The sequence below is a fragment of the Oryctolagus cuniculus genome, chromosome 9 (genome assembly GCF_051225735.1).
Source record: "Oryctolagus cuniculus isolate XC-2025 breed Fujian yellow rabbit chromosome 9, ASM5122573v1, whole genome shotgun sequence".
In the NCBI taxonomy this organism is placed as follows: Eukaryota; Metazoa; Chordata; class Mammalia; order Lagomorpha; family Leporidae; genus Oryctolagus; species Oryctolagus cuniculus.
In genome coordinates, this window is record NC_142875.1 from 121,554,960 (window position 1) to 121,579,635 (window position 24,676).

Sequence of the window (24,676 nt, forward strand, 5' to 3'; positions counted from 1 at the left end):
TGACTCCTGGCAAGCTGAGAGCAGGAATTGGATGGACTGATGGCAGACGGGTGAGGAAACAGACACTGTTGTCTTCTTAGTGAGTGTCTTGCAGAGCTCAGTACTCTGTGTAAAGGAAGCTATTCTTGTGTTGGCATAGTTACAACTATTTCTCTGTGTTCGTTTATCTTTGTAACTTACTAAATATTTTCATAACAAAAGAGGTACTGAAAAAGTGTCCTCATATCCCATAGTTTAATAATTATAATGAAAAAAGTTATTTTCAGATAATAATAAGCCATCTCATTTGTCTACTGTGAAGAGGACTTCTAAAACAAATCTGCATGTTTGGTCCTCACCATTGGCCAAGTGTCACAAGCTTCACAAAGATGCTCTAATTTTTAAAAACAATGTGACATTTGGTTATATGACCTCCATATAGTAAAAGGTCATTGGGAGAAGACTTGTTGAGGCTATGTTATCGTCCACTACTTTATCTTCTCTGACTGGAGGGACTCACAAGCAAATCAGAAAGCTAATCAAATTTCCTGCAAGGACTCAATAAATGGTGGACCATTTTGAGGACTTAAGTCTGAGATTCAAAGCCTGTTTTTGTTGCTGTTATCAAAGAAATAAATCTTAGAATTAGAATTTCATAGTTTAATTGTTTTCATTCATTTCTAAGACAGCTGATAATTTTTATTTCATGTGAGATGCCTCATTTGGAGCTCCCCAATGGGTTGGGTGGGTGGTATAGGAAAGAGTACAGATGTTCTCAATGGCTGGAAAAGCCATCAGCACAGGATCAGTTTGGTAGGTATCTTTTTCTACTTCCAAAAAGGATGGCAGAGATGGCTCATACCTTGGAAGAGAGGCATCTGTTCGTCTATTAATGTGTGTGCTCCTGAGAACCCTTACTAACTCATAGTTTTTACGAAAAGATGTATTTGCCTTTTATTAGGAACGCATCCTGTGAAAAGATGAAACATCCTGGCGTGTGGAGCACAGATTCTGCTGGGCATTTACAGGAAGCTAGCTGCTCTGATTTAATCAATGCAGTCCATGACTAGAAAGCTCAGAGACGCCAACATTCCCCTCTTGGAGCTCCTTTAACTGTATGTCATCACACATCACCTTCCCAGATAACTACTCATTATGCACGATGGCATACCAACCAGTGAGAACATGATGCCAAAAGCATTATCCTCATCAGAGCCTGTGGGTTGAGCCAACTCACCGGAAGAAGCCCTGAGGTTTCTGTCTTTCAGCCTCAACCCCTTTTCTGGTCACTGCCTAAAAGGCTGCACAGAGCCTGGTAGTACCACATATGCTTAAGCCAAGTAAATGGCCATCTTATGGTAAAGGCTTCACAGATCTATGTGCAGCAAAGCAACTAGAACTGAGTGCTTAGTGACCCTCAGTCTTGGGATGACCCAATAGGTTTGTTTTCTTCGAAGGGATGTCAAACCATCCCGCACACCTTATGCACCATGACAAATGAAATGGTAGGCTTTGGGAAAGTCACTTGGAAAAAAAAAAAAAGTAGGAAAAAAAAAACTGAGTTAATTTGCCAAGACAGAAATTAGACTCGTAAGTAACCTCATAGAGTCGCTGATTATTTAATGTAGAATTTAAAATGACTCCTTAAATTCACAACCTGGGGGCCTGGGTCCGAATACGGACTACAGGGTGTTGAGAAGCACCGTATATTATTTCATTAAGTGCTTTTTGGGAGAAGGGGATTTAGAGGTAAAACTGCTGGCTTTGTGTGGCAAGGTCATGACCTTTGACAACTTTGGAGCTTTCTCTCTTTCATCTTCTCACCCCCCTGAGACCCCTACCTTGCAGAGGAATCAAGCCCATAAGCCCGGGCCAGACAGAATCCAGCATTGTTGTGGAGCAAGGTTCTCTCTCTCCCTCTCGTTCTCTCTCTTTCTGTCTCTCTCTTTCTCTCTCTCTCCCTTTTTTCCCCCTCTAAACAAAACAGATCTGAACTGAGCCAAGGAAACAAAAATGTATTGTTCCTCGCAGATGGAAGCGAGTGTCGCCTAGGTAACCAGATTAATCTCCTTTTTCTCTCCCTTCCTCTCTTGTAGTGCGGTAATCGGTGGGCTCTTTTCACAAAAAAGCCAGCCTCAAAGCTGGGGCTCTAACTAGGTTCCTAATTAGCTGCAATTTACAATGAAGACAACATGATGAGATAATAGAAATTTGCAAAATAATGACATACCTCAGCAAAATATTCCTCCTCCTAAGAACCATTTTTATACAAAAACAATAAAGAGGGCCCTTCTAAAGCAAAGCTGGAAAATGGTGGTGTATTATGTGACACAGAACATTATTGTTCGCCTCTTGTTCCCCCAATCAACAGCTTATTGTTTGGCATCTTAAATAAAAATGACTCAAATACAGGCCACATAATGATCTCCATTGCGCTAATACACTGTATATACTGAGTAGTCAAAAATGTACGGGATCCAGTGCCAGTGGGGCTGATAAAGTAGCAGGGCCCAGGAAGGTAATTTACAATACAATGCAATAAGCATTATTACTGTTCTTAATCACACATATCTTTCTGATTCCTGTCAGGATGCAACTCTGACATCAAAAAAGGGCACCCAAAAGGAAGACTGCTCGTTAATGAAATATGATGGATCACATTTGTTTTCATGTGGTGGTTAGCTCAAATGAAGCAGCCTCCAGACTGTTAGCCAACAGTATTCTCTTGTGTGACATCAAAGACTACCATTCAATGGGGGCAGAAAAAAAAAATCACAGTAAGACAGCACAGAGGGAGGAGCTCCTAGGAACTGAAAGAACCATTAATAGTAATCTCTACCTTATGTCCAAAGGAACAGAGCATGGCAGAGAAGGGGTTGGGGGGGGGGGGGGCAGGGCGGGAAGGCCAAGGCCAACCAGCCACTGATTTCACAATGAGGATCATCAGCACCTATGCTGATGTAGAGAGAACGGCACAGCTAACATGCAGTGGGCGAGATGTGACATTTTGCTGTACAAGAGCAATTTGTCACCCGTGACAGGAGGTGCAGACCCTCGTGCCTTGTCTGAATCAAGATTACAGCATCCTGTGAAACATGGGATCCAAATAATAAAACAGAATCCAATGCCATGTTTTGCATCAACAAGAATCATTCATAAATGGCAACAGATTGTCTAACCAATCAAGGGAAAAAAAAAACAACCATACACAAAAAGTAAGTCCACATTTGCTTATGGACTAGTAATTGTGAAGAGTACAGCTGCACATACTTCAGAACTAATGGCCCCTGGACTTTCCCATAAATAACTACTGACTAAAAACCAATTGGCCAGAGACAGAAAAAGCATTAACCCCTTGGTCATTTGGCCCTCAGCTACAACAAGACAACTAGATCCCCTCACAGAGTAATTAAAAGGTAACAAGTAGGACAGATTAGAGAAGGTGCCAAATGGGCTCTAATGACTTTGGAGGAAAAATTGTTGTATTTGGTAATAACATTTGCAGAAATGCAAAAAAGGAAGACCATCTGGGTGTATCACAACCCCAAAGAGTTTGGCATCTGCCTTTTGGAAATGTGGCCATAATATCTTGACTTGCATAGGGCTATCAACCTTTTCCAAAGATTTTAAAAAAAAAATTTGAATTTCAGCCAAGAGAGAAAGCGAGCAAAAGGCTGCGACACAGTGCTGAAAGCCAAGGGTTGGTGGTCATAAATATCTGGGTCTCTGCTTCTAGATTTTTCCATGGATTTGACATTTACTGTAAAATGAGATCTACTCACCAAACAAGGCTTACTTTTGAATTTTATGTAATCCTTATAAAAATGTTTTCATCCATAGTTCACCAAATGACTCAATGTAATAATTTTGATAGACATAATGAAAAGGAATGTGTGTAACTCTGAAGTGACTATATATATACAGCCCTGGAAGAAGAATTTTCGACTGAGGCATTATCTAGCCTCTGTTTCCATCTCTGCAATCTGTAAGAGATAGAGTTTATCTGTTGACACTGAAGAAATTCCTGACATCAATGACCCCGGCCTATCAGTTCCTCTTTGTCCCTGTGTGCTGGTCCTGAAGCTCTCATCCCAAGTGAACCCTCAATCTGCCTTTTCTGTTCATCTGCCATAGGGTGGCTGAATCCAACTTGCAGAACCATGCAACAGCACAGACTCATGCTACTACCTTCTCCACCTGCCCCCGCCCCACAAAATAAACACACACCTATGCTCTAAACCCCACTCAATAATATTTCTAGTGGTCCTTTCTCATCTCCTTCCACTCACCTCTGATGGTGTCCTAAACCCTCACCACTTTCTCAACCTCACTATCCCCAACATTTTCAGATGACCTCACTTCCCATAGAGGTGCATTACCTGGTCCATCGACACACACACATACACACATCAGTGTCTGCAACCTTCCTCTACATATCTCTGCATGGTCAGAGCACGGAACATCTTTCCCTCTGTTTGAGGTGAAACAACCAATAAGGGCTGGGACACACTCTGCTCATGTCCCAGGACCTTTCTCCATCACGGTTCACCACGTTTATTATATTGCCTGTTGTACACATTCATTCTCCTTAAGCTACTACCCATGTGCTCCTATCATTGTCATCCTGTTAAATCCTGTCTTCATACCCTGTTTACCCTCCAACTCCCCCTCTATCACCTGCTTTCCCACAGACTGTTCTTTTTAGCCCAGTCTCACTGGTCATCTTTGCTGCATGTCCTGTTATTCTAAGAGGCTTTACAAAGTGAACTGAGGGGCCAGCACTATGGCACAGTGGGTTAAGCCCCCACCTGCAGTGCCAGCATCCCATGTTGATCCCCCAGCTGCTACACTTCCCATCGAGCTCCCTGCTAATGTGCATGGCAAAGTAGTGGAAGATGACCCAAATCTTTGGGCCCCTGCACCAATGTGGGAGACCTGGACGAGGCTGCTGGCTCCTGGCTTTGGCCTGGCCCAGAATGGCCATTGCAACCACTTGGAGAGTGGTTCACTAACCAGCCTATGGAAGATATCTCTCTCTCTCTTTTTCTCTCTTGATGTAACTCTGCCTTTCAAATTAAAAAAAAAAAAATGAACTGAAATACATTCTCCCTTGTTTGTTGCAGTTCCTAAAAAATTTAAGAATTTTTATCTGTATTTTTATGAATCTGAATAAAGAGCTGATAATATTGTAAGAATGGAAAACAAAGTATTGAATATATGTATCGAAGTCCGAATCATGATGAGAGTATAAGAATCCCAGAAATGCAGAATTGCAAAGATCCTTTGATTTAATCCCCTTCATTTTGCCAAGTTGGAAAAAGACTTAGGCCAGAATCTGAACCAAAGTTCCCTGACTCCCAGTTCAGGGCTCCCTCCTCCACAAACTGAATTCCGTTCTCTGAATTCTCCCCTTCACACTAATTCTTGCTCAAAAATAAATTTAAATAAATACAACCTAATATGGAGCACAATCAGTAGAAGAAGCCAATTTGAAGTACAGCATTGTATTTAATTCTATGGAGAATGTAGAGACATCTCTACCCCATGGAGGCCTGCTAGCTTTCACAGAAGCAAAACACAGAGTAGAAAAATAAACTGGAAAATCTGGGACCTGAAACAGAATTAACAGATAGAGAATCAGAGAGTTTTAAAGAAGAAATGAAATATACAGATCAACTGACCCAACTTCCTGTTATTTGTTGGTCATCTTTGTTTGTTGCTTGCTTATTCTAAGGTGTGAATCTGGGGAAACAAAAGACCAGAAGGCATAGGAACAGCTGTGAGTATCCTCACTCCATCTCTGTCCAAACCTCCACTCTCCAGAAACGCAGAGTCCATTTCTCCTAGGTTAGTCAGGCGCATGGAGGGAGGAATGAGTTACCTGTGAGAGTTATGGAAAGATCCTCCCAAGTTCACAGGCGCAGCAGGTATTTAATGTATCCAGGGTCTCAGAACTGATTTACCACTGTAAGGAGCCATTTTTCCAGGGAGAGACTTAGCAACCCAAAGATGCAGCTAAGTATTACTTAACATTATCTGATCTACATCAGCACATTGTATTTCCCTCCTAAAATATGAGAGGCAGTTGAGGGAAGAGCAGCCATCAGTAACTTTTTTTTTTTTTTGACAGGCAGAGTGGACAGTGAGAGAGAGAGACAGAGAGAAAAGTCTTCCTTTGCCTTTGGTTCACCCTCCAATGGCCACTGCGGCCGGCGCATCACGCTGATCCAAAGGCAGGAGCCAGGTGCTTCTCCTGGTCTCCCATGGGTGCAGGGCCCAAGCACTTGGGCCATCCTCCACTGTACTCCCTGGCCACAGCAGAGAGCTGGCTTAGAAGAGGGGCAACAGGGACAGAATCCAGCGCCCCGACCGGGACTAGAACCCGGTGTGCCAGCGCCGCAAGGCGGAGGATTAGCCTAGTGAGCCGAGCCACCGGCGGCCATCAGTAACTTATTATTAAAACCCCGTGGGGGACACACACATCCTGAGTTTCACACCACAGGCCAAAGCCAGTTTGCTGAATCTGAACTACAGTTCGGTCCTTCCCAGAAAGAAATTCTTCAGAGAAGGGAGGAGACAGAACTATGTGATTCTGAGTTCTCAAAGTACCTGCATCAGACTCAAGTCATTTTTCAGTTGCTTTACTCTTACAACATGTTGACTCATCAATGCTGAATGGTCCATATCCCAGGCACTAAACTCTACACAGTGAGAAGTAGCTAAGGGTCAAAGTTCTTTGGGCTTGGGCCCTTCCATGACCCAACCTCTCACACCCCTATGAAGATGTGAGGTGTAGTCTACTACACCTCTTTATGTGACTCAGCTAATCCCTTTCGTCACTACATCTGAGGCTTCTAACACAAACCTGGCCTTCACTCCACCCTGGCCCAAAGTCAAGACAAGGAACACTTACAAAAGGAGTTCTCCAGGCCCAGAGATCACAACGCTCAGGCAGTGCTCTTTACTTAAAGGAAAAAAAAAAAAAAAAAAAAAAAAACAATTAAAAGAAACCTTGGAGTCATCTCATTCTGCCCATTTAGCCTCTTCAGCCCTCAATGTGTGGTTAGCAAGTGCGGCAATCAGGGCTAAGGCCTGCTATCATTCGGCCTTAATTAAAAAAGACACAAGCAGCGGAGCTGTGAATTAGAAACGTAGCTCCGCACTACCCCTGATTAATTCGAGGCTCATGTTGGATTAATAACTCCAAACAAAGAACAAAAGGAAATTGTTATGCGAATTGCAGCCCTCCCAGGCCAGACAAAGGTCAAATCACAGGATTTCAATTTCATCCGGAGTCGCTTAATCAACTCCCTCGGAAGGAAGACCATATGTAGTTCTGAAAGCTGCCCATTGTAGTCCTCTTGTCACTGGACCTGAGAGACGGCACAGTCATCCTCTCAAGCTAGTCTCAATCGCTTCTCTTCTTTCCCCTTTAATATGACAAAAACGTCATTATGAGCAGCGATTAAAGAAGAAATCTGCCCTGCAGAAAACATCCCAACAACTGCTGGTTTATGGAGGAAGCTGGACACTGTTGGCACGCAGCCTATAGAGCTTGCTCTCTTTCCTGAGAAAGGTCTGCAGCCGCAGCACCCAGAGTCACCACCACCACAAGGATGACATCATCGGCAGAGCACTGGCGAGGCTGAGGTCCCTCCCAAATATTTGTGCAGATGACAAGGAAAGAAGGTAACTCCTGCCTGGTCAATCAGAGGAAAGCACACAAAAGGTGCACTCCGTGAGGCTTTGCAAGGTTTCAGAGGACATGTCCCTCCCCTGTGGCTACATTAGGGTATTCCATGAGACAGACTCAGGGCTCAAAGTGGCTCACGAGGCCCGAGGGACACAGCCAGCCCCTGTACCTCTCTTCCAGCACTTCTGGTTTCACCCACATTCAGAGTTTTCTTCGTACATGGGCTGCACTCGGGATTGATGAAGGTTGAAAATGACAGACTCTCATTGGCAAGAAGGGATTAAGTGCTTTGGAGCTGTGGCGACTTCCACTCCAGCATCAACACTTCTCACCTTGTCAACACCCAAGTGCTATCAATGGTCAACTCTCAGGACTGTTACAACACTATCCTGAATGATTAGGAGCCAGTGTTTCTCAAATTCTGGGAAATTAGGGAGTTCTTCCAAATGACAAAGGTGTAATATTTGCGGATTTAAATGCGAAAATTCAAAGCTAGTCCTTTGGCTGAATGGAATCAGCAGCAGTCTCACAACAGTTGTGGCAAGTGCAACTTTATATATTTATTTATTTATTTTTTGGTGGGAGGAGGATTTTGCTGATGTATTGGAGAAGCAGAGAGAGAGAAAGAAAACGAAAAGGCTCTCATTCACTGGGTCACTTCCCAAATACCATCAAAAGTCACAGTGGGAGACAGGAGCCAAGAGTTCAACCCAGGTCTCCCACATGGGGGCAGGAACACAATTATCTGAGCTATTTCCTGCTACCTCCCAGGGTGCACATTAGCAGGAAGCCGGAATCAGACTGGGAATTGAACACCGATATTCCAACATGGGATGCAAGCATCTTAAGTACTAGGGTAAATGTGTGCCCCATTAAATGTTAAATCTCACCTGAGGTTATTCACTGGCATGCTTAATGAAGTCCCCTATATGTATCACAGATGTTCATATCCGTGAACTTTTAGGGTTTGTGCCAACCAATCAGATATGGCAAGATTTTTAACCTCTGCCATGTTCACAGAATGCAATGGTTGTCAACTTCACGTATTCTAGATTTGGTCTCCTGGGAAATCCATTTATTCCTCTAAACACCCATATTGTTTTCTCAAGACTTCTCTTACTGAATGCAGCATTTTCTCATGGATGTCACATGATTCATTCATTTGTGTATCCCTTTGTTCCTGGAACACATATTTCCTGAGTGTCTATTAAGTACTAGGCACTGGAGGAAAAAAGGTGCCTAGAACTCAGATGGCAACGCAAAGTAATGCACGGGGAGTCTGAAGAGACAGGTGGCCCCTTGTACATACAAGTGGCCCTGTAGGCCATATGAAGCATTCTGGCGTCATCCTATTCACTGTAGGAAACCTCTGAAGTGGGAGAGATACAATCAGAACTGGGCCGCCATTATCATTCGCCTACCATTCTAGAAGACCTCCAGTGGTTGAATATGATTCATTGTTGTCTCTTCTCAATGCCCAGCACAATGCTGTGCCCTACAGAATGGAATCTTTCTCCCAAGCATTGGCAGGGCTGATTCACTGGTCATCACTGCCCCAAAGGTGTCTCTGTGTGCAGTTAAACGGGGCATCTTATCAAAGGAGAGGCATTTCTCAACCAGATTATTGCAAGCCAAGCAAATTACAAAGCATTTTAGTCTACTGTTTGTTCAAAATCATTGAATGAATAAATGGCTTTTAACTCAACATCCCACAGGAAGAAAGCAATCACTGAGGACATCAACGGCCTCCACCAAACTTCTCCACAGCTGAAGGCCTTGCATTCTTTCCTACTTACAGCCGTATTGCTATTGTTTGGATTTGATCACTTTCTCAAGGGAAAGCAGTTGTTTCTGCCTTCGGAGATATCCAAAAGTAATGGCACTGCTTTTTCCAAATTAACCCCCATATCCGAAACATAAAGTCTACCACTTCAATTTAATAATTATCAAAACAATTACAAATTTATCTGTGAGTCATAATTCCCCAAGAGCAGTCATGCAAGCTATGTTTCCTATGTGACATGCAACTATCAAATAATGAGCACATTCAGGAAGCGTATTTAGATGTTTGTTACACATGGAAGAACAGCTGCATCAACAGAGCTTTTTGAGGATTATTCTTCAAGTTTCCTCTAAAAGCCACTTCATTTCCTTTCTGAAAAGCCGTATTACTTGATCTGCATATTTAAGACAAACCTCAGACATTCCTCAGAAATGTAATCCATGTTACATTTTTCTTACTAACTCCAAAACCAGAGAATCTGTCCAAACCCCAGACATAAAATGCCCATCTTGTAGATTTTTTTAAAAAAAAAATTTTGTGGACCTGAGAGACAGAGTTGACTGAGTTCCCATCTGCTGGTTCACTCCCCAGATGTTCACAATAGCCAAGACTGGGTCAGGCAAAAGCTGGAAATCAATCCAGGTTTTCCGTAAGGGCAGCAAGAACCCAATTATTGGAGCCATCACTACTGCCTCACAGGGTCAGCAGTAGTAGGAAACTGGAGTCTGGAATTAGAGCTGGATGGGGAATCCAACTGTTCTGACATGGGATACAGGAGTCTTAACCAGTACCCTAACCACTAGAATAAATGCACATCCCTGTCTTACAGATATTTTAAGTCTCAGGGTGCCTTACTAGAGAAGGAAAATCTATCTCAGTATCACACTTCAATATAAGTTACCAACTCATCACTAAAACTCATTACTTCTTTTACTGGATTTTGACACTGGCATATTTAGTATGAAACTGTTGTCATTTAAAATATTTATCATAAATGACTTTCATTATGTACTGAGGTATACTAGGGTAATTCAAAAAAGCTGATGGGGACAGGCATTTGGTGTTAACACACCAGTTAGGAAACTTGCAGCGCACACTGGAGCAGCACATTTTGAGTCCCGGCTCTGGCTCCTAATTCCAGCTTTGTGCTACAAAATGCACCCTAGGAAGCACCAATGATGGCTCAAGTAGTTGCATCCCTGCTACCCTGCATGGGTTGTGTCCTTGTATGGGCGATATGGTAGTTGAAGGCATTTGGGAAGTGAACTAGATGGAAGCTCTCTATCTATGTCTGCTCACATCTCCAGAAAACTCTTGTAAAGTAAGAATCACTATATTCCTAAAATTGAACTTCTGAAATGCATGAAGTCTATATTCCTTAAATAAAAGGTTTCTTTGGGAAAAAGAAAAAATTCAGTTTATATGAAATCTATGAATATTTTTTATAATACATATTTTATCAACTTTTGAAGACTCTTATTTTACAAAAATTTCAAAAAATGTTTACACCCAAACAACTTTTTATTCTATTTTCCATGACCTTTAGAAAGTATCCATATATATAAACTTTAATTTTTCATTCATTAAAAAAAAAAAAACTGAGCTATGTGGTACAGGGATCCACTTTAATTATTGTTAATTCATTCAATGATTCTGAGTCCTGGCTATGAGCCCGGCTCTGTGAATACGGCCGTGAATGAAACAGACCGAATCCCTGTCCTCAGGATGCCTTCATCCTCTTACTGAAATGTAATCATTAGATAATACTTTCAGCTCAGAAGCTAATCGGTACAAAGAAGTCCTTTTTCTCTACCTGGGAGGATACCAGAGCATACAATGGTTAAAAGGAGTTAATTATGCACTGCAAGATGGCAGACTTAAATTTCACACATTGTAAAAGTCTACTTTGTTTTAACCATAAAATGTCTTTTGATACCTTATAAAGTGAATTTTGCTTACCCAAGCAAAATGTCAAGTGAATTTTGAGACAATGAAAACATCTAGTCTGCCATTTCCATCTAGACTGCACTGTACCACATTAACTGAAACCAAGTTTTAGAGTCATACAAGTCAACTTAGACTTAACCTCCTAAATAACTGTTATATGACAGCTATGAAAAGTAATAAAGCTTAAAAATAACTACCAGAATCCAGAAAATATGGAAATTCATAGACATTTGCTCAAGATGCATATTTTGCTTCAAAACAAGTTGAGCTGAGTAAATTCGATCACATTTCAGACATTTATAAATATGTGTAATAATTTTCAAGCACTAATTCCAAGTTACTACACTCACAAACGCGATCAAAGTTTCAAGTAGAAGGGGTCCATAATAAGTCAGTGTGAACAGAATGTATTAAAAAGGACTACAATCCCTCATCTCAAGGGCACACCCAGTGTGTAATTCTGAGCACTGAGAATCTTATTTGACATAATTATGAGACAACTATGAAGCCTGAGTTGAAGCATTCCGATTTTCACTGAGGACAGTAGACTGAGATTGGTAACACACAGTTAATTTCTCTGCCCTATAGTAAATTCCAGAAATAGTTTCTTTAACATAAGAACTTTTACCTCACATGTACATAAAAAATGTGATTGCTAAAACAAATGAGATAAAAAATAACCTCACTTCCCTCACTAAACATTTATTTTTTTAATTGTTTTTAATTTATTTGAAAGAATTATAGAGAGAAGTACAGCGAGAGGGAGAGAGAGAGATCTTCCACCTACTGGTTCACTCCCCAGTTGGCTGCAATGGCCAGAGCTGAGCCAATCCAAAGCCAGGAGCCAGGAGCCAGGAGCTTTCTCTGGGTCTCCCACAAGCGTGCAGGGACCCAAGATCTTGGGCCATCTTCCACTGCTGTCCCAGGCCATAGCAGAGAGCTGGATTGGAAGTGGAGCAGCAGGGACCTGAACTGGGGCCCATGTGGGATGCCAGTGTGGCAGGGCGGGATTTTTAACCCACTGCTCCACAGCACTGGCTCCTCACTAAACATTTATTAAAAACTTCCCTTCCACTAAATGTTAAGCTTGTTGTTACTTCAGAAAAATAATCATGATGTAAAAAAAAAAAAAACAAAAACAAAAACAAAACTGTGGAAATAGATAAAAATGTAAACTGTGCTAATTTGGTTGTATAAATCTACAAAGGAAAGGAAAAAGATTATAAAGACAACAGAAAGTTCCCAAATGGTGAGTTCAGAGCACAGTTTGGGAGGACAGGCTTTTTATTTTATTTTATTTATTTATTTATTTATTTATTTTTTGGACAGGCAGAGTGGACAGTGAGAGAGAGAGAGACAGAAAGAAAGGTCTTCCTTTGCCGTTGGTTCACCCTCCAATGGCCACCGCGGCCGGTGCATCGTGCTGATCCAAAGGCAGGAGCCAGGTGCTTCTCCTGGTCTCCCATGGGTGCAGGGCCCAAGCACTTGGGCCATCCTCCACTGCACTCCCTGGCCACAGCAGAGAGCTGGCCTGGAAGAGGGGCAACAGGGACAGAATCCGGCGCCCTGACCGGGACTAGAACCCCGTGTACCGGCGCCACAGGCGGAGGATTAGCCTAGTGAGCCGCGGCGCCGGCCAGGACGGGCTTTGATCTTGCAGACAACAGCAGTACAAGATGCGAAAAGATGGGACACGAACACTGTCATCCAAAGGAGGAGGCAACCAAGAATCTGGCGACCCTACTGAGCTCAGCCTGTGTCTGAAGAACAAGAAATGTATTCTATGAATTCATATAAACAGGTTGCACAATCAATGAAAAGAATCCAGTCTAGAAAGAACAAAACTGAAACTACTAGCTCAACTCTGATTCTCGTGCTTAAACATCTCTGCTTCTACTTTTTAACATAATAAATCCATTAGCAGCTTCCCAAAGAAAATATTATTTTAGATATGGAAGACAGCGAATCTGTATGGCTTTTCAATATTCCCAGAAGAATGTGCTCTTCTTGGGCTGAGGAGATTCTACCCCAATCTACTCCAAAATGAGTTGACAACTAAAAACCTGTGGGCAGTATTAAAGCACCAAAAAGACATCAAAGCAATGCATAAAATGCAACAGTATACTAATAATACCAATGACTGCACTAAAAAGAAAATATTCCATAGGAGGAGAATAAACCACTCATTTGTGACTATTCTATTTTCCTGTTCCTAACTGAATCAGAAAAGTGAGATGGTCTTACTAAGGTGAATAGGATTAGCAGGAGAATAGTAAACAGAGGAACTCTGTAAATTTAACCATTAGCTCCTGAAGATCAGATTTGCTTTGGAATCAAAGCCCTTCTAATAGATTGGATAACTGGATTTAAACAAAATCTTTGAATCTGAACAACTCAATGTGGCTTAACTTCTTTGTGAATGACTAAATTCAACATAGCTTTACTCTTAAAAAGTGCTAAGATTAGAAACAAAACATCTCATAATATTTAGAGTAAACACAGTGAAGAAGGGAGTAAAGGAAAACTAAATTTGGTCTTGACGAGTGTGGCTCTTCTGCTTCCTAGGGGAAATGATTTTAACAAGGGAACCAAGGAAGTAATGGTTTCATTGATTCTTCCTTTCTGGAACACAGAAAACAACCTCATCTCAACATGCAAAGACTTTCTTCAACTCTGTATTAGATGATCTGAATACAAAAGTTTTTTTTTTTTTTAAACCCCAGGGGAAAAATAGGAAAAAATGTTTTTTTTTTAAAAATCATCAATTATAATTTAAGATTTTTATTTTTAAAATTTTGTATTCATTTTTAACGGAATCAATATAGTTCACAGACACAATTCTAAGAATATAATGATATTCCCTGTTTCTATCCCTTCACTGACTATAATTTAAGAGGGGCTGGATAGAGCTGGGGAGGACTTGATGATAGAGAGGACGCTGAATCTTGCTAGGAATGTTAAATGAAGTGCATGGAGTGCTTTAAAGTTCTCCATAGCACACCTGCAACAGTGGTAATGTAATCTCATCCACTCTGAGAAGAGGAAGCCACAGAGGGAAGAGAGCATTGCTATCAAAGATTCATACAAGGTTGCCAGGACTTTGTAATGATCGTGAAGATAAAACGTGAGGCCCTACCAAAAACGAAGTATCTAAGAAATATTTAGATATGGCTCAAACTCTTAAAGGGTTAAGTTTAAAGCCTGGTGGAACCAGGAAGCTTCTTCTTAAACAGGTTATAATCTCATTGCCAATGGCACAACACCTCAAAATTGTCTCTAAAATAGACATTGACTTATGTATTCCTTTGTATTCCTTTTCTTTTTTCTTTTTCTTTTTTTTTTTTTTATTTGAATGCCAGAGTTACGCAGAGAAAGAAGGAGAGGCAGAGAGAGAGAGAGAGGTCTTCCACCCACTGGTTCACTCCTGAGATGCCTGCAACAGTCGGAGCTAAGCCAATCAGAAGCCAGGAGCTTCTTCCAGGTCTCCCACACAGGCGCAGGGGCCCAAGGAGTTGGGCCATCTTCCACTGCTTTCCCAGGCCATAGCAGAGAGCTGGATCCGAAGCGAAGCAGCTGGGACTAGAAATAGCGCCCATATGGCATGCTGGCACTTCAGGCCGGGGCGTTAACCCGCTGAGCCACAGCGCCGGCTACTGTATTCCTTCTCTTATTTAATGCCATGGCATGCTTGTCACAGCTAAATACATCTACTTCCTCATAACATTTTCTGTGTATAGGGGCTTCTAGGTTTCTGAACTCCTTGACCAGATGCATATGTTCTGAAATTCCTCATAACGCATAACAAGCTTTTATTTATGGGTTAATAACTCCAATGACTGTAAGCCCCACACATGTAATTATAACTCTCAAATCTCTATTGACTCCACACCACCATAACCAATCACCTTCCACATCTTCTTCTGTGGACGTTTGGAAGATGCCTAAAATTTAGCAAGTCTAAAGTTAAATTCTCTATCTCTCCATGTTCTTCTTCAGTATTTTTAATGGCACAACCATTCACTGAAACGCCAAAGCTGTAAGCTTATGGATCATCCCCAGCATCAATGACGATACCCTCTGGATCCATCTTCCTACATAGCTCTCACGTCTGCTGCTGTGGCCACATCATTCTACCTTAGGCAGACGCTCAGCGAGACACTGAGCAGAGCCATGCTAACTCCTGCTAGCATGTTTCCCAAAAGCTATGGGAAAGGTAACATAACATAGTATTTTAAAGACCAGAAAAATAGTGCAAGGAAGGCAGTATGAAAGCAAAACACATGGACACTTTCACACTGAAGACTGCTTGCAATGAGCCCATTTCCCCCACCAAAGTCACTTTCCTGCCTTCAAGTTCATTCTCCGAAATTAGAACTCTCTCAGACCTGCTGGTGTGGGCTACATATACTTCCCAACTCCACTCTTGTTCCCCTTCAATACATTTTCCGCTCCACACCCAGAATCACCTTTTGAAAATGCAAATGACATCACATCAAACATCCTGCTTCACAGCACAGTTGAAAGAAAAGATCTTCAACAATCAGGTTTTTTTTTTTTTTTCTGCTACCCTACTCACTGTGCTGTCTGCTGCTCCTTACTTCTAATCTGGCAATTCCTTGATTTCATCATATTTTCATCACTTCTAGCCTTATAAATACAAATCCATGGCTTTGTGGTTTAAGAGTAGAAGGAGCATCCCTGGCTGGCTAGATGTTGATGCTTTCTCATTACACCTTTGTGCTACCAAAACTTTGGCGGCAGCCAACATTTTGGAGGTAGAATATTCATTTAAACTTCCACTTTTTCTTCTAGTGTGAAGATCCTTGACAACAAGAAATCATAACTGCCTCATTTGCTGCAAAAATACCAGCACTTAGCACAATACCTGTCATACAGCAGAGACTTCTGAATACGGCTGCAGGAAGCAACGCATCAAGCAGTTGAAACAAATTCATCTAAAGTTAAACTAAAAACTGAACAGTAAAAAATACATGTTGATTGTCCCATAAGAAGAGAGAAATGTGGCATCTTTCACTAACTGCTTGAATTTGCATGCTGCTATGCTGGTACAACAAACAGACTGATTTAAAAACCAAATAGCAGCATCGAAGAAGTTGTAACAAACCCTGGATTAGTATAGGATCATAACTAAAGGATCTGCTATATTAAATCATGACAATAAAAGTAAAATCCCTCCATCTATTCCTGGATTATGTTTAGAGCTCAAACTAGAGAGCTGTAAATGAATAACAATGAATGTATGCCTCTGTGAATGATTGAAAATTGAATCACATTTTAACTAGACCATATTTGTAAGTCCCTTTGGCTGACATAACTACAATTCAAACTGTATACTAATTAGTGGCAAACATCTATTTAATATTATTCAGTGGGTTTATAATGTGCTTTTAAAATTTGTTTCTGGAAACAAGACAAACTATATGTAAAAAATATGAAATGTTGACAATTTAAGCCAATAAGCAACGTGGTCTAGTGCAGAACCAAATACATTTTTAAAAGAAATGACTATATCTTATTTTTCCAAGCAATAATGACTAAAGATGCTCATGTACAAGAGACACAGCCAAAAATCTTAAAATACAGTTTTTCCCACACAATGATGACATATTTAACAGAAAATTTATGTTGTTTCCTATTGACTATATTGCTTAGCAACTGCTCATAATTCCTCTAAAATTGAGATATCCCCTCATCAGTTTTACATCACAGTTAAATGTACTTCAACAAAATATTTACCAAGAGCCAAAAATTCTCCAACAGATTATTTTTAGTTATATGGGGACTTTGAAAAACTTGGTGGAAGGGCTGGCGTTATGGTGTAACAGGTTAAGTCACCACCTGCAGTGCTGAGATCCCATAAGGCTGCTGGTTCAAGCCCTAGCTTCTTCACTTCTGATCCAGCTCCATGCTAATGCACTTGGAAAAGTGGCAGAGGATGGCTCAAGTCGTTGGGCCCCTGCAACCATGGGGGAGATCCCCATCAATCTCCCAGCTCCTACTTTCAGCCTAGCCCAGCAATGGATGTTCAGGCCATTTAGTGAATCAGTGGATGGAAGGCCCTTCTGTCTCTCCTTATATCTCTCTCTGTAACTCTGCCTCTCTAATTTAAAAAGAAAGAAAGAATAAAAAACCTTGGTGGAAATGTATTTAAAATATGTTTATTTTGGATAAAAAAGTTTTAAATACAGTAAATTTTGTAAATAATAAGTGTTTCCACGAAATTTTTGAAGATCTCATATATATTATTTCAAAATCTTTTTGAATAAAAATAAACTTAACTTTGGAACCACCCTTGTATTGTGCCACAGCCTTGCCTGACCAGGAAGTTTTCGTTAATTGTTAAACCCCTTTTTCTTTGAAAAAAAAAATTATTTATTTATTTGAAATGCAGAGTAACAGAGAGTAGACAAGAGAGAGAGACAGAGAAAGAGAGAGAGGCAGCATCCATCCACTAGTTCACACTCCAATGGCCAGGCTGAATCAGGAGCCAGAAGCTTTATCTAGGTCTCTCACAGGGGTCTCCCACTGGGCAGGGGCCCAAGTACTTAGGCCATCCTTTTCTGCTTTTCCAGGCCTTCACAAATAGCTAGATCAGAAATGGAGCGGCCAGGACTTAAACAGCGCCCATATGAGATGCCAGCATTGCAGGCGGCAGTTTTACCTGCTACACTACAATACCAGCCCCCAAGATGAACTCCTCATTGCATTTATAAACATATTGACCATTGTCTTCTCATATAACTTTTAGGATCCTAGGCTTTCTTAAGCTCCTGAATGAGGAAAAAAATTTGAAAAGAAGCCCTAAAATTTTCAAAATATACTAATTTATGGATAAATTATTCTTTTTAAACTAGAAGGACAATCAATTTCTAAATTTTTCTTTGATAAGGTACTTTAGGATCAGTCCATTTGATTAAAGAATTGAGAAATGTTGAAAGCTCAACTGTATGAGATCCATGCAGTACTTCTTGTGTGTCAAACATTGCTATTATTGCTTTATGTATAGAAACACATTTCATTCTCATAACAACCTTTTAAGAAATGTATTGTTTTCATCCTCATTTTACTTATGGGAAACTGGAGCACAAAGCGGATTAAGTTTAAGTTGAGTCAACTTGGCTCTGCATGGCTGTGTTATGCCAACTCTGTAAAACATAAGTAATGATACTATTTGGATGGTTCACTAGCAAAAATACTCTTTTCTGACCCCAATAGGCAAATAATCTCGAGCAAAATAAACAAAGCTGGAGATATAACAGTATCTGACTTCAAAATATACTACAAACCTAGATATCAAAATAGCATGGCCCTAGTATAAAAAGAGACATACAGATCAACGGGACAGAATATAGATTCTAGAAATGCACACGTTTAGAGTCAACTGGTTTCTAAAAAAAGTGCATAATGGGGAAAGGACAAACTCCTCATTAAACAGCATTTGAAAAACCGTATATACACAAGTGAAAGAATCCAAATAAACCCTTACACCACATACAAGAATTTATTCAAAACAGATCAAACACTAAAATGTAGAACCTAAAACTATAAAAGTACTAGAAGAAAACATAGGGAAAAATTTTCATTACATTGGTCTGGGCAGTCATTTTCTGGATATGACCCCAAAAGCAGAGGCAACAAAAGCAAAAACAGACAAATGGAATTTCATCAAACTAGAAGTCTTCTGTCCAGCTAAGGAGAAAACCAACAGAGGGAAGATACAATCCATTTTCCACTCATGCATCTAATAGGAAGTTAATGTCAAAACATACAAGGAACACAAACAACTCAACAACAAGAGAACAAATGACCCAATTAAAAATCAGGCAAAACAACAATAAAACCTGAGTCAACTTCTATTAAAAAACATACAAATGTCTAACAGATATATGAAAAAAATCCACGCTAATAATCAAAACACTGCTTAAGTTTTGATGCTTATGTATTAGCTGTTACCATAATTTTTCTAACCAATAAAGAAAGGCAAACTAAATAGCACACTGAGTGCTGATTATAGCAAAAACGAAGAAGATGACAAGGGCTGGTAAAGATGCTGGTGGGAAGGTGAATTAACAAAGACATTCCAGAGTTCCTTAAAAAATTAAAAACATACCACTAGATACGTATCCAAAGAAAATGAAATCAGTATATTAAAGAGATATCTGTACCCCCATGTTTACTGTAGCACTGTTGATGACAGCCAAAATAAGGAATCAACCTAAGTATCCATCAACGAAATTGCGGTTCATAGACCCATGGAATACCATTTAGCCATAAAAAATGAACTCCTGTCATTTGTGTAATATGATGAACTTGGAGGATGTCATTTTCAGTGAAACAAGCCCAACACAGGAAGACAAATAGCACATCATCTTCACTCACATGTGGAATCTACAAAATCTGATCACAAAAAAGATTGAATGGTAGTTACTGGAGGCTGGTGCATGCTGGGGAGATGTTTGTCAAAGGGTCACCCAAAAACTCTTCTGAAAATTTTTTGTGCATTAATCTTATGCACAAAACTTCTAACTTAAAAACTAGTAGTCTTCTTCATTTATAAATTAACTAGCTTTTCATTCTTTACTAATCCATAAAAAATACAAGGCCTCCATTTTATACATCTTGAAGATTAAGAATCATCTACATGCAGCATAAAAACAGAGACAGAGTAACTCAGTCCCCCAGTATGGCTGTAGACAACAATGTGCAGAGTATCAAGGGCAGAGGCAAACTATACTCCAGTTATGACTTCCTTGTCCAAATGATAACAAAAAACCCTAAACTGATTTTATGAACATGTGTCATAGAGTCAAATTCACAGCTTAGTAGGATCATGATACGGAAAATAAACCGGACACAAGGAAGTTATTTAAAATGCTGTTACTATTAGTAAGCAACAAGGACAGCTAAATTAACACATTTAACGAGGGGAAGAAGAAGACTGGGCAAAAATCAACATTTGGAGACTGTGGTTGGTAAATCTGATCTCTAATTGATAACACTGTCAATGTTAGTAAGGTAACCGACTATGGGGAAATTATAGTAATAGCTAATATTACATAAGAATCAATGTTTTAACATTGTTCTGATGTAAAAAAATAAACTGGGTACAAGAATAATAATATATGTACTAGTGGAAGCAAAAAAGAAGTAACACTACTTTACCTTGAAATTCCACTCTAATCTGCTTTTTAAAAATGCCATCTAAGTGAACTTAGTTCCAGAACATACCAACACTTTCAATAATTTTTTCTATAATAAAATTAGCCAACATTGGTTAGTAGTAGAAACACTATTGTTGCAAGGCTTTGATATACCAAAAAGTTATGATTGACTACACTCTGTCCAGTGCTAAACACTATAATTATAGGTAACATCTTCACAGCAAACTTTGTAATTAATTAAGTGTACCAGCATTTCCTGCAGTTAACTGCAGCATCTATTAATGAATGACATTTAAAATAAATTCTTTTACTCACTCATTCAACTAGACCATGCCAGGTGAATACTGGGTGGGTAACACTGAATGAAGTTCTTTAAGTATTATCAATGAAACAGAAGGTACGGTTACTAGCAGAAACAAACTTTTAATTTAAATTTTAAGGAAATCAAATAGATGCTTATCTCTTTAATAGTGGTAACTAAACCTGTTAATGAAGAACACTGCATTTTCAATGCTAGCTTCTATTGCTTACCAGGATTTAATATAACAAGCTATATATTTCACACTGAAACTTTGTTTCTGTTTTTCTTCCTTTTTTTAAGTTACTATTCAAAGGCCCTAAATTGGGGTTCTCAAACAGGAAGCAGAGTTTTGAGAGGTTCTGAATTACATGGAACATCTGCATATAAATTTATTTGTAAGAAGATGGTTCACAGATTTCTTCGAAATGTGAAATAGTTCCATGACCCCAAAAGTTAAAAATCACTTGGTCTTTAATGTACATAGGAAATAAATATATGATTTGCCAGAACCAGGTGAAGTAACTTTCCCAGTTTATTTTTATAGTATTTTTCCAAGTGTCTTTATGATTCTACTGCAGAATTGGGAATAGAAGTAATAAGGTTCCATCCCCCAAAAGCAGCACTATCCTCAAATTGCAAACAAAATACCAAGCCAGTCTTGAAATTTTCAGTCACAGAAATCAAGATTTAAATAGATTATTCATGAGCTAAAAATAGTTTTTAAAAAAGATTTTTGATGTATACCTTTAAAAGTGCTTTGACACAAGATCATCGCCAAGTGATTTTTTTTAAAAAAGTATTCATCTATATGCAATAAACCAAGAAACAGCAACTAAAATTTCTATGTTTTTTATGAGAATTCAATTCATGATATCACTTTTTAATGTCAGAATTTTCTGCAGTATCAAAAGTTTCCTTTTGAGGACTACACAGGATGGTTCTCCTTAGCTTTCCAAAGTGATCTAAATCCAGAGACCAAGTTCACAGGTAAGTACCAAGATGGTGAATAACAACACTTTCAGAAAAAAACAGAAATCCTTAGGATTTCGTTTTGCCTCTTCCGGAAGCATAGCGAGCAGCAATGAAACCAATTTCCAGGGACTCTGCCTACCTGCAGACCAAGTGAAATATTTCATCTCAGGGTCCAGACTCAGTATTTACTGCCAACAGCAGTGAGGTTGCATGGAAGAAAATCCATTGCCCCCTAAGATGCCTCACAGCGAGACCAGGAATACACAAACATCACAAAACAGTTCCCTCCTCCTCTTGTTTTCAGTGGTGCTTAGTTGGGATCTATAATCTGAAGACAACAGTTTTTAACATGTCCTTTACATATTTTATAAATCCAGGCCATCTTCAAAGGCCCCAAATTTAGGACTGTTAATCTCAGATTAAAAAAAAAAAATTAACTGTTTTGATAATACAGGTCGTTTTCAGTGTCTCCGATGGAGAAAGTGAAACATCCCGGACACATGGACAGTCACACCAAATTGTGACTTTCTGAAGCGGACAAAGAACTCCATTCAGCTTCCAGGGAATGAGAGAACGGGAGGGCACTTCATCTTCCCTGGGCTCTCAATTCTGAACACAATGCGCTGGGAGACAAAAGGCAGATTATTAAGGTTGAAAATGAAGCGACTTGTTTCTCTCCCTCCACTGGATGCCTCACCCCTGCTCTCCCTGGCTTGCGGCACATCTGGTAACCATGTGTGGTGGCGCTAATGAAGACTTTCCTGAGTGAGTTACAATTAGTTCCCACTGCCAGGCAGCTTTCCTGGGCCATACCAAAGGAAAAGGATGGCAATGGGGGCCAGCGAGAAGCCATAACTCTTTCCCTTCACAAAACCGACTGCTCCCCTGCCCCTGGGACTCTCATCACCAGCGCTCGGGGAAGAAGTTTTTTGAAAGGTGTAAGCAAATACTTTCCCAGTTTCCTCTTCCCTTTTCTCCAAATCAGCATTTTCCCCAACTTGATTGAATGTGACAGGCAGGCAACAGGGCTTCTAGGCTCCTTTGAACAATGGAGAACTGTTAAACAGATGCCGCAGCCCCTCCTGGTCGCTGTAGTATAGTTACCTAACAATTTTATCTACTTTAATAGAAGCAACTTGCGTGCTTGTGTGTTTGACTAGCTGATGGATTAGAAGGGACTGCGGAAGCATATGTACTGTATACAATTAGGTGGTCTTGAAAACACGCACTTTTGTTTACTCGGGGCCTCCTCTCCCGGACCCCCACCCCCTTCTCAATCAAGCTACTAATAGAGCTGTTTTAAGTTTCACCAAGGACCATATTAACTGCGGGTCTCCACATGAAACAGAATGCTAAACCCAGCGTCTCCCCACGATATGAGCTCAAAGTCTCCCAAATGCTGTTGCACATTTCTGTATGAAATCACGGTTATTTATCTTCAGGTTTTTTTCCTGTACCTAGCAATTTATGATTGGTCCATAAATACTCTCCAATGGCAGTATTAGCCTTTGTGACAAAATCCAATGTGTCTCTGAGAGTAGAAAATATAATTATTTTTGGTAACTTGTACTGATACAACTAACACAACAACCGCAGTTTACATTTCTGCCTATCATATACTTTTATATACAAGACAGTTGGCCAGTGGACCCCTATTAAGTTACAAATAAACATTTACAAATATATTTAAATCATACAAATCAAATAAATTTAAATCAGAAATAAAAACTGGATTTCCTAATGGGTCATTTGAAGATATAATGTACAAATCCAATCAAATAGTCTCTCTAAAGACAAAGAAATATAGCAATAAAGAAACAATATAGAAGAAAGCTGTGGGGATACTCTCCCCCTACCTTCTTCTAGCAGAAATCAAAGCTAACTTATACCACGTCCAGGAACAGAGATTATAAGTAACAAGCAGAAAACATATGAGGTTAAGAAGATAAATCACAGTCATTCACCTCATCTGGACCTTACATGTAAATAATTTCTTAATGAGAGAAAAGCATCCTCCTCACTAAATATAACTGAAGACTACTTCAGCTCCACACAACCAAAAATCCTATATGTTCCCAATGCCTTCCTCTCATTTCAAAATATAAATGGTGCCAAATTCTCAAGACTGGACAAAGTTTTACCCTGAGCCGGCCAGCTACTTGCTGGCTTCTATCTCTGGGTGGTTATCTTTCCATGTTAAACTCTGTCCCTCTCAGAAATGATCAAGTTTAAAAAAGCAAAACCCCTGGCAGATCTCTGTGGGATGTGTTTTTGTTTTGCATTGTTTGGTTTTTCCTATCAGGAGAACTATAAAGAATGGGAAAATTACATAACACACAGAGAATTAGCTTTAGTGATGAAAATAGATTTAGCTTTAGTAATGAAAATATTGAGACTCATTTACATTTGAAAATGCCAATACAGTTCTCAAATACAGAGTAAGTTAGTTAGCAACACAAATACTGCATTATTCTCATAGAATGATGTGTTTCTCACTATTATTTTTTTCTTTATTTTTATGAGTAGGAAGTTGACTTTACTAATAGTTAATGACAGCCCAGTGAGTCACTGCTCACTGCCTCCTGGGCCCAAGGACGGGGGTAGGAACATATATAAATGATAATTAATGTCATTAAACTTTCCAACAGGACACTTACTTGGCAGCTTTTGGCATTAAAACTCCCAAACACTCGCAGGATCTTATGAAGTAACTGAATAATATCATAAAGTTACATAGGATTGATTTTCCAGGTAATTGACTGCCATTTCTCTGCTGAATCTCTTGAGAACAGAATTAGTGTGTAATTTTTAAGTTCCCA

General features: G+C 39.8%; 1 protein-coding gene across 18 annotated transcripts in view; it reads right to left on the bottom strand.

Annotated features, from left to right (window-relative positions):
• SOX5 (SRY-box transcription factor 5) overlaps positions 1-24,676 on the bottom strand; it is a 1,100,247-nt gene that overhangs the window by 509,173 nt on the left and 566,398 nt on the right. For 3 of the 18 annotated variants that reach the window (XM_089304671.1, XM_070049497.2, XM_070049494.2), the window contains exon 1: positions 6,893-6,938. The exons of 14 other annotated variants lie outside the window; for them this stretch is intronic. The gene's annotated coding sequence lies outside the window, so the exon portion shown is untranslated. Of the gene's footprint in view, positions 1-6,892; positions 6,960-24,676 lie in introns of those variants that run through there. One more of the 18 variants, XM_089304673.1, reaches the window with a different exon arrangement.